Source organism: Ranitomeya imitator, chromosome 10, assembly GCF_032444005.1.
Source record: "Ranitomeya imitator isolate aRanImi1 chromosome 10, aRanImi1.pri, whole genome shotgun sequence".
In the NCBI taxonomy this organism is placed as follows: domain Eukaryota; kingdom Metazoa; phylum Chordata; class Amphibia; order Anura; family Dendrobatidae; genus Ranitomeya; species Ranitomeya imitator.
The window spans coordinates 16,250,350-16,258,775 of record NC_091291.1 but is presented as its reverse complement, the minus strand read 5'-3'; the positions used below and the strand labels follow the sequence as shown (position 1 = coordinate 16,258,775).

Below are 8,426 nucleotides of genomic sequence, written 5' to 3'. Positions count from 1 at the left end.
TGTTATTATTGTTGTTATTATTATTATTATTATTATTACTATAATTTTCCCACTAGGGGAACAGCTGCTGAAATTGGAATTGGAGTGGATCAGCTCCCCCAAAAATCTCAAGACTATGTTCACTTGTGCGTTTTTATTGCTGTGGGGGGTTTTTTTCCTCGTTCATTAGAAAAATTATGCAAAAATACTGAAAGAATTGATATATAAAAAAAAAAAATCCGCAAGGAAAAAAATCAAGCGTCTGCATGAGATTTTTGAAAGCTCATTCACTTTGCTGGTACTGAAAAAAATGCAGAATGTTTTTAAAAATCTGTTTGTGACCATAGGTTAACCCTTTAAAAGTAAACAGGTCTGTATCCTAAAGAGACAAGTCAAAAGATGGCAATGGAGGGGTGATGAAGGCAGCGATCCCCCCAGGATCTCCAGAACTCATATTATCATGATATCACTCCTTCCATCCAACCCTGGTGACTTTTGATGGGCCCCTAAATATATGTGACCTTATGTGATGAGAGGTCGGACCCCCCACACTGTGTGATCATTGCCTCTGATGATCTCAGCATTCCATTTGATGATGTCATCGCTTCCAACATTCCATTCCGGGGCTCTGCGCCCCATTGGCTCTCACGGGGTTATAGGGCTAAATGCTATCAGGTGTGGGTTAAATGATAACACAGGATGGATTGTTACATTGTTGCACATTCTATCCATCTCACTCACACCTTCCATTGGTGCTGAGCTTTCCCTTCTGCCACAGAAGACCCTCCCTTCCCTTTAGATGAGCGGGTGACTTTTAGGTCATGAACTGATGACCTGGAGGTGACCGTTTGGCCTCAGACTGCCTTTCATGTAGCCCTGTGGGGGTCTGACCATTTTATCACTCCTGGGGTCTTGGTCCTGGTGCTCTTGAGTCTGTCTGTTTTACCTTTCATGATGCTCGGTGTGAACTTTTTTTTGGCTGCTTGTTTTTTGCTTTATTAATTCAATTTCTTTGATCTTGTGGTACTTGGACTTGGTGGTGGTGGGCTTTTAGTGTCAACTCACACTTGGCACAGGTAATACACCTATCGGGGAAGGTCACCTGATGGCCAAAACTGCACCATCGTCTTCAGTTGCGTTGCTCATAACGTTTCCTGATCTTTCTTGGGTCATTTCAGTCCAAGAATGTTCTAGAAGACAGAAAAGTAAGGTGAATAAGACACAAAGACAAAACAGGGATAACAGAAAACCTCTATCATACAAAAGCACTAAACAACAATAGTAAGGAGGATAGGGACTGGGAGGAATAAACTAAATGGGGCCAGGGGCCAGGAGATAAACACACGTACTATGGCAAACTACAGAACATTACTACAATCACTTAGATTTAGCACACAGCACAGAAAGACAAATCTTTCACCAGCAGGGACAAGAAGATCTGACCAGTTTTTATAGGAAGAGGTAACGACCAGATCAAAAGCAGCTGAAATGGAGCTGCATTTTTCTGACCAGCATATAAAAGGTTGTTAACCTCTTCAGAACCAGAGGAAACCAAATCCATTTAATACAGGACACAAATCACACCATCTAGTAAGAATAAGACACAAAAACAAAACAGGGATAAGAGAAAACCTCTACCATATAAAAACACTAACCAACAATAGGGAGGAGGATAGGGACAGGGAGGAATAAACTAAATGGGGACAGGGACCAGGAGATAAACAGACACTAGTACAGCAAACCACAGATCACTACTACAACAACTCTACTCCAACCCCTTAGCTTTAGCACACAGCACAGAAAGACAAATCTTTCACTGGCAGGGACAGTCTGACCAGTTTTTACAGGAAGAGGTAATGAATCTCCCCAAAAAAAGGCTAATTTCCTCCTTCCAAAGCCAAGATTCCATTGCTTACACCTTGGGTGGATGTACAGAGGAAGGAGTTGGCTGTGACGTAACTTGAAGCTTGAAGAAGTTGGCCGTGCCCTAACTTGAAGGTTGTGGGTCCCAATGCAAAATCTTCAAACAGGGTCCCCAACTAATAGTTTTGGACCACCTAGGTTTTCAGGGTGAGAATGACTACAACATCTATGGTCACACCCCTGAATGAGGGAGGCTTGGACAATGGAGGATCATGGATGAAACCTGTCCTGTCCAGATCTATGGAGGAGCTACAGCTTGGGACCGCGTGCAAATCTAACGGCAAACGTTGACGAGAGCGCTCATTCCCGATCACGTTGCATCTTTTATTTGCCCTAAAAAAGACTGTAATATCCGTCATTAATTGTTAATTCCCATACAATTTGCATTTAAAGGTCCCTGATCGTCCCCTAATATTGTAGGACTTGGATACTCTTGAGTGTTTGTAATTCAGGCCCTGAAATCGCGTCTTTCTCTCTCTACACAAAAACATTGCAATGAGCAACGTGTAATGCTTCATCCCTCCTGCGGGGGCAGTGCAGGAAAAGCAAACACTTCCTCTTGGGATTCCTCTATTGATCATTTGTGATCGCTGCTACAATACTTTCATCTTTGTCATTTTTGATCACTTTTTCTGCCATTATAGCCACCTTTTCGGGTCATATTTCAACAATAATTGGCTTTTTTTTAACCAGCGGTCGGCAATAAAGGATATTTGCACTTAACCGTGTACCTCTTGTATGATGGGTGCGGGTGTGCTCAGTACTAGGCATGCTCTCTTTTGATCACCCGGCTCGCCTGGATATAAACAATCCGGTATGACATGTCCCTGCCAGTCTCTGGAGCTGTAAGAGGAGTTGTCTGGATTTAAGAAGTAGGAAACTGTCCTGACCCAACCAGCCACTATAAATAGCCGCCGGCTCGGCTTCTATCGGCAGATGGTTTATTATAAACTCTGTTTCTATATCCTGACTTAGGAACAAACTTTTCCTCTCGCCCTCCCACCCGGGTGATACATGTCTATCCCAGCGTCGCTCCCCACCACCACCTTCCCTTCTCTTGGCGTCCTTCTGCTAGAATTCCGCCTGGCGTCCTGCCGCAAAGTCTGTCAAACAAGAACCGCACCCTGGGTCTAGGGGTTTCTAGTGCGAGAGCGACGGAGACTACTAAAAATACCCTTCCCATAAAAAAAAAATGTGTGTCCCGTGTGTGGAATCGGTCTCGTCTTTCCCAATCCCCACCCTCGGCTGCCTCTCCTTCCGTTTATAATGCCTGCTGTGGACGCTTCTCATTTGGGATACGCTCCTTGGCGGTCCGAAGGATCCCACCCTTTCTCCTGTAAGTTACGACACGGGTGTCTCCTTTTCTAACCATTTTTTTTTTTTGGGTGGGGGGATTATACGGGGTTTCACAAGTTCGAGTCGCGCACAATAGAAAAAAGTTTGGAAAAGTTTTCAAAAGTTGGAAAAGTTATAGTAAAAGAGGGGTTCAAAAGTTGAAAAAGTTATACTGTAGTAAAAGGGGGTTCAGAAGTTTGAAAAGTTATAGTAAAAGGGGGGTTCAAAAGTTGGAAAAGTTATAGTAAAAGGGGGGTTCAGAAGTTGGAAAAGTTATAGTAAAAGGTGGGGGTTCAAAAGTTGGAAAAGTTATAGTAAAATGGGGGTTCAAAAGTTGGAAAAGTTATAGTAAAAGGGAGGTTCAAAAGTTGGAAAGTTATAGTAAAAGGGGGGTTCAAAAGTTGGAAAAGCTATAGTAAAAGAGGGGTTAAAAAGTTAGAAAAGTTATAGTAAAAGGGGGGGTTCAGAAGTTGGAAAAGTTATAGTAAAAGGGGGGTTCAAAAGTTGGAAAAGTTATAGTAAAAGGGGGGTTCAGAAGTTGGAAAAGTTATAGTAAAAGGTGGGGGTTCAAAAGTTGGAAAAGTTATAGTAAAATGGGGGTTCAAAAGTTGGAAAAGTTATAGTAAAAGGGAGGTTCAAAAGTTGGAAAGTTATAGTAAAAGGGGGGTTCAAAAGTTGGAAAAGCTATAGTAAAAGAGGGGTTAAAAAGTTAGAAAAGTTATAGTAAAAGGGGGGGTTCAGAAGTTGGAAAAGTTATAGTAAAATGGGGGTTCAGAAGTTGGAAAAGTTATAGTAAAAGGGGGGGTTCAGAAGTTGGAAAAGTTATAGTAAAAGGGGTGGTTCAAAAGTTAGAAAAGTTATAGTAAAAGGAGGGGTTCAAAAGTTGGAAACGTTATACTGTAGTAAAAGGGGGTTCAGAAGTTAGAAAAGTTATAGTAAAAGAGGGGTTCAGAAGTTGGAAAAGTTATAGTAAAGGGGTGGTTCAAAAGTTAGAAAAGTTATAGTAAAAGGGGGGGTTCAAAAGTTGGAAAAGTTATACTGTAGTAAAAGGGGGTTCAGAAGTTAGAAAAGTTATAGTAAAAAGGGGGGTTCAGAAGTTAGAAACGTTATAGTAAAAGGGGGGTTCAAAAGTTGGAAAAGTTATAGTAAAGGGGTGGTTCAAAAGTTAGAAAAGTTATAGTAAAAGGGGGGTTCAAAAGTTGGAAAAGTTATAATAAAAGAGAGGTTCAAAAGTTGGAAAAGTTATTCTGAAGTAAAAGGGGGTTCAGAAGTTAGAAAAGTTATAGTAAAAGGGGGGTTCAAAAGTTGGAAAAGTTATAGTGAAAGGGGGGTTCAGAAGTTGGAAAAGTTATAGTAAAAAGGGGGGTTCAGAAGTTAGAAAAGTTATAGTAAAAGGGGGGGTTCAGAAGTTGGAAAAGTTATAGTAAAAGGGGGGTTCAAAAGTTGGAAAAGTTATAGTAAAGGGGTGGTTCAAAAGTTAGAAAAGTTATAGTAAAAGGGGGGTTCAAAAGTTGGAAAAGTTATAATAAAAGAGAGGTTCAAAAGTTGGAAAAGTTATTCTGTAGTAAAAGGGGGTTCAGAAGTTAGAAAAGTTATAGTAAAAGGGGGGTTCAAAAGTTGGAAAAGTTATAGTAAAAGGGGGTTCAGAAGTTGGAAAAGTTATAGTAAAAGGGGGGTTCAAAAGTTGGAAAATTTATAGTAAAAGGGGGGGTCAAAAGTTGGAAAAGTTATAGTAAAAGGGGGGTTCAAAAGTTGGAAAAGTTATAGTAAAAGGGGGGTTCAGAAGTTGGAAAAGTTATAGTAAAAGGGGGGGTTCAAAAGTTGGAAAAGTTATAGTAAAATGGGGGTTCAAAAGTTGGAAAAGTTATAGTAAAAGAGGGGTTCAAAAGTTGGAAACGTTATACTGTAGTAAAAGGGGGTTCAGAAGTTAGAAAAGTTATAGTAAAAGGAGGGGTTCAAAAGTTGGAAACGTTATACTGTAGTAAAAGGGGGTTCAGAAGTTAGAAAAGTTATAGTAAAAGAGGGGTTCAGAAGTTGGAAAAGTTATAGTAAAGGGGTGGTTCAAAAGTTAGAAAAGTTATAGTAAAAGGGGGGGTTCAAAAGTTGGAAAAGTTATACTGTAGTAAAAGGGGGTTCAGAAGTTAGAAAAGTTATAGTAAAAAGGGGGGTTCAGAAGTTAGAAAAGTTATAGTAAAAGGGGGAGTTCAGAAGTTGGAAAAGTTATAGTAAAAGGGGGGTTCAAAAGTTGGAAAAGTTATAGTAAAGGGGTGGTTCAAAAGTTAGAAAAGTTATAGTAAAAGGGGGGTTCAAAAGTTGGAAAAGTTATAATAAAAGAGAGGTTCAAAAGTTGGAAAAGTTATTCTGTAGTAAAAGGGGGTTCAGAAGTTAGAAAAGTTATAGTAAAAGGGGGGTTCAAAAGTTGGAAAAGTTATAGTGAAAGGGGGGTTCAGAAGTTGGAAAAGTTATAGTAAAAAGGGGGGTTCAGAAGTTAGAAAAGTTATAGTAAAAGGGGGGGTTCAGAAGTTGGAAAAGTTATAGTAAAGGGGTGGTTAGAAAAGTTATAGTAAAAGGGGGGTTCAAAAGTTGGAAAAGTTATAGTAAAGGGGTGGTTAGAAAAGTTATAGTAAAAGGGGGGTTCAAAAGTTGGAAAAGTTATAATAAAAGAGAGGTTCAAAAGTTGGAAAAGTTATTCTGTAGTAAAAGGGGGTTCAGAAGTTAGAAAAGTTATAGTAAAAGGGGCTTCAAAAGTTGGAAAAGTTATAGTAAAAGGGGGTTCAGAAGTTGGAAAAGTTATAGTAAAAGGGGGGTTCAAAAGTTGGAAAATTTATAGTAAAAGGGGGGGTCAAAAGTTGGAAAAGTTATAGTAAAAGGGGGGTTCAGAAGTTGGAAAAGTTATAGTAAAAGGGGGGGTTCAGAAGTTGGAAAAGTTATAGTAAAAGGAGTGGTAGAGGGGAAACGACCGGGAAAGTATTGTCTTAACCGAAGCCAAGTCATAAGAGGGGCACGTCCTCGCGGCTTCCATCGCGGAGATACCACATAGTCTGGTAAATCCCCGGCCGGTGGTCTGTAATGCTGTGACACAGATCCCTGGCACGGCCGGACTTACGAGAGCTGTAGGGGGCAATGACTCATGAGACTGAGAAGATAAAAGTTCTGGGTTATGTGGGAACTTTTTTTTTTTATTTGGTCAGCTTACAGATTCATAAATTATAATTAGTATCTGCGTCTAGGAACTCGAGGATCGGCAGCTGGAATCCTCAAGAGGTTCCGCCACATCTAAACCCGACGCATTCTACAAAAAAAAACATTTAGCTGAAGTCATTGTTGGTCCTACAAGGTTACATCGTTGGTGACTGAAGTCTCGTTTGGCCAACAACTATCTCTCTCTAGCCCTTTTATACAGCTCGGCAGGGCGTGAATGTGCTCCTAGTAGGTAGAAAAAGCTGCTGCCCGGATCAGGCATATTGGAAATCCATCTGCCCGATCCTTATCTCCCTCGAGATCTCAAAACATAATTCAGATTTTAGTATCCCCTCACGACCACATTTATTAGGTCCAGTATATGTTACTCACATAGATTAAACAGCACTTCAAAAATCCATAAACTATCCTGCCTCATGGAACTTACTTGACCCAACGTTTCGCCCTTCCGGCTTTGTCATTGGACAAAGCTGGAAGGGCGAAACCCTGGCTTAGGCAAGGGTAAAACTTTTTTTTTAATTTTTTTTTCTTTGGAGATTTCTAATGGCTTTTTTTTCCTGGTTATTGTGTACTATTTATGTATTTATTGTACCATTTAGGCATAGTTTAATTGATTCAATTGTTTATCCCTTGTGCTGAACATTTTTTGGGGCTCCAAATTATAGTATCTTTCTATCTTTCTTTGATATGCCTTTTTTTTCCCTCTAAATGCATATCACCTTATCGGAAAGCTTGTGGACAGATCCATCGTTTCGTCTTCTATCCAGCTGCTCTAGAACAATAGACCAGTGTGCAATCAGTAATTAGGCGATAGCTTTGTCTGTGGATCAAAGACTCTGCGTTAAGCTTCCAGTCTTGTCCAGACAAGTCTTCTCTCCATAGGGGAAATAGAAGGGTGCGGGGAGGGAAATATTTGTCTCCACGCAGTGTCATGTATGTTTTCTCAGGAAATTGCCATGATATGCCCGAACATTGCAAAATTGGAGTCTAAATACAAATTAGATCAGTTTTCATTCAGGATTTTGTGACTTTTCTCCTCTACAATCCATCCGGAATTCGATTGGTTTCCTGTTACACAGAGATTTTCCAGTTCTATAATATTGTCGGCTTATCTGGTTTTCTAAAAACAAAACAAATTGTGCTTTACTCACCCTTCCCAGGTCCAACACTAAGTTTCCACCTGCTGACAGCACTGTGACCAATCAGTGAGCTCCACGGCTCGGCACCAGCCACTCAAAGCTGCGGGGCCGTCCATGTAAAATCAGCTCTTAAGACCGTAAAAAATACAGAGAGCAGCATAGACTCAATGTTGGTCCTGGGGAGGGTGAGTAAAGGATTTTTTTTTGTTTTTTTTATACTGCAGCCAAAATCGGAAACCCCCCTTTAGGACCCATATACATTGGATAAAGGTTGTCTGGCCGTCTTACATGTATGGGGGTCTCCTGACTCTCACCAAATAAAGGATAAAAAGACCCAGCCTAATCTGAATAGTCAGTCCTTTTGTAGGTAAGCTTCTCTCTCATAGAGAGCACAGGAACTGATTTCTCCTATGTGTGGAAAAGATGCAGTAGTCGGCGGAGCGGCTATCTAATGTGTATGATCTTAATTGGTGGTGGTGGTCCGACTTTGGGCCCCACTTACTGTTTGAAGGCACTGTGATCGCTGCAGCCTCGGCAGCTCTGTCTACCTGCTTGTTGTCTTGCTTCACTGGGGACAATTTTGCAATATTCAGCACAGACGATCGCCAGCGGCCCGTCAAACAGCTAATTGGTGGGGAAACTGAGAGCCGGACCCCCAACAAATTAGATAAACCACCAATATTGTGAAACTGGAAAAACCCCCTTTAAGATGAACTATCACTTATAAGGCTATGGTTATATACCTACCATTGGAGCCTGTGTTCAAAACCTACAAGAATAGTGCAAATCCTAGCCATTGTGGGATCAACCGGATCTCTGGGGCTTTAGGATCCGTCATCTAGGAGTCAC

General features: G+C 40.8%; 1 long non-coding RNA gene across 1 annotated transcript in view; it reads left to right on the top strand.

The window, feature by feature from the left end:
• Positions 1–2,973: 2,973 nt before the first annotated feature.
• Positions 2,974–8,426, top strand: part of LOC138652288 (uncharacterized) — a 33,767-nt gene continuing 28,314 nt past the window's right edge. Inside the window, exon 1 of the long non-coding RNA XR_011315590.1 lies at positions 2,974–3,238. This is a non-coding gene — a long non-coding RNA (uncharacterized lncRNA). The remainder of the gene's footprint in view (positions 3,239–8,426) is intronic.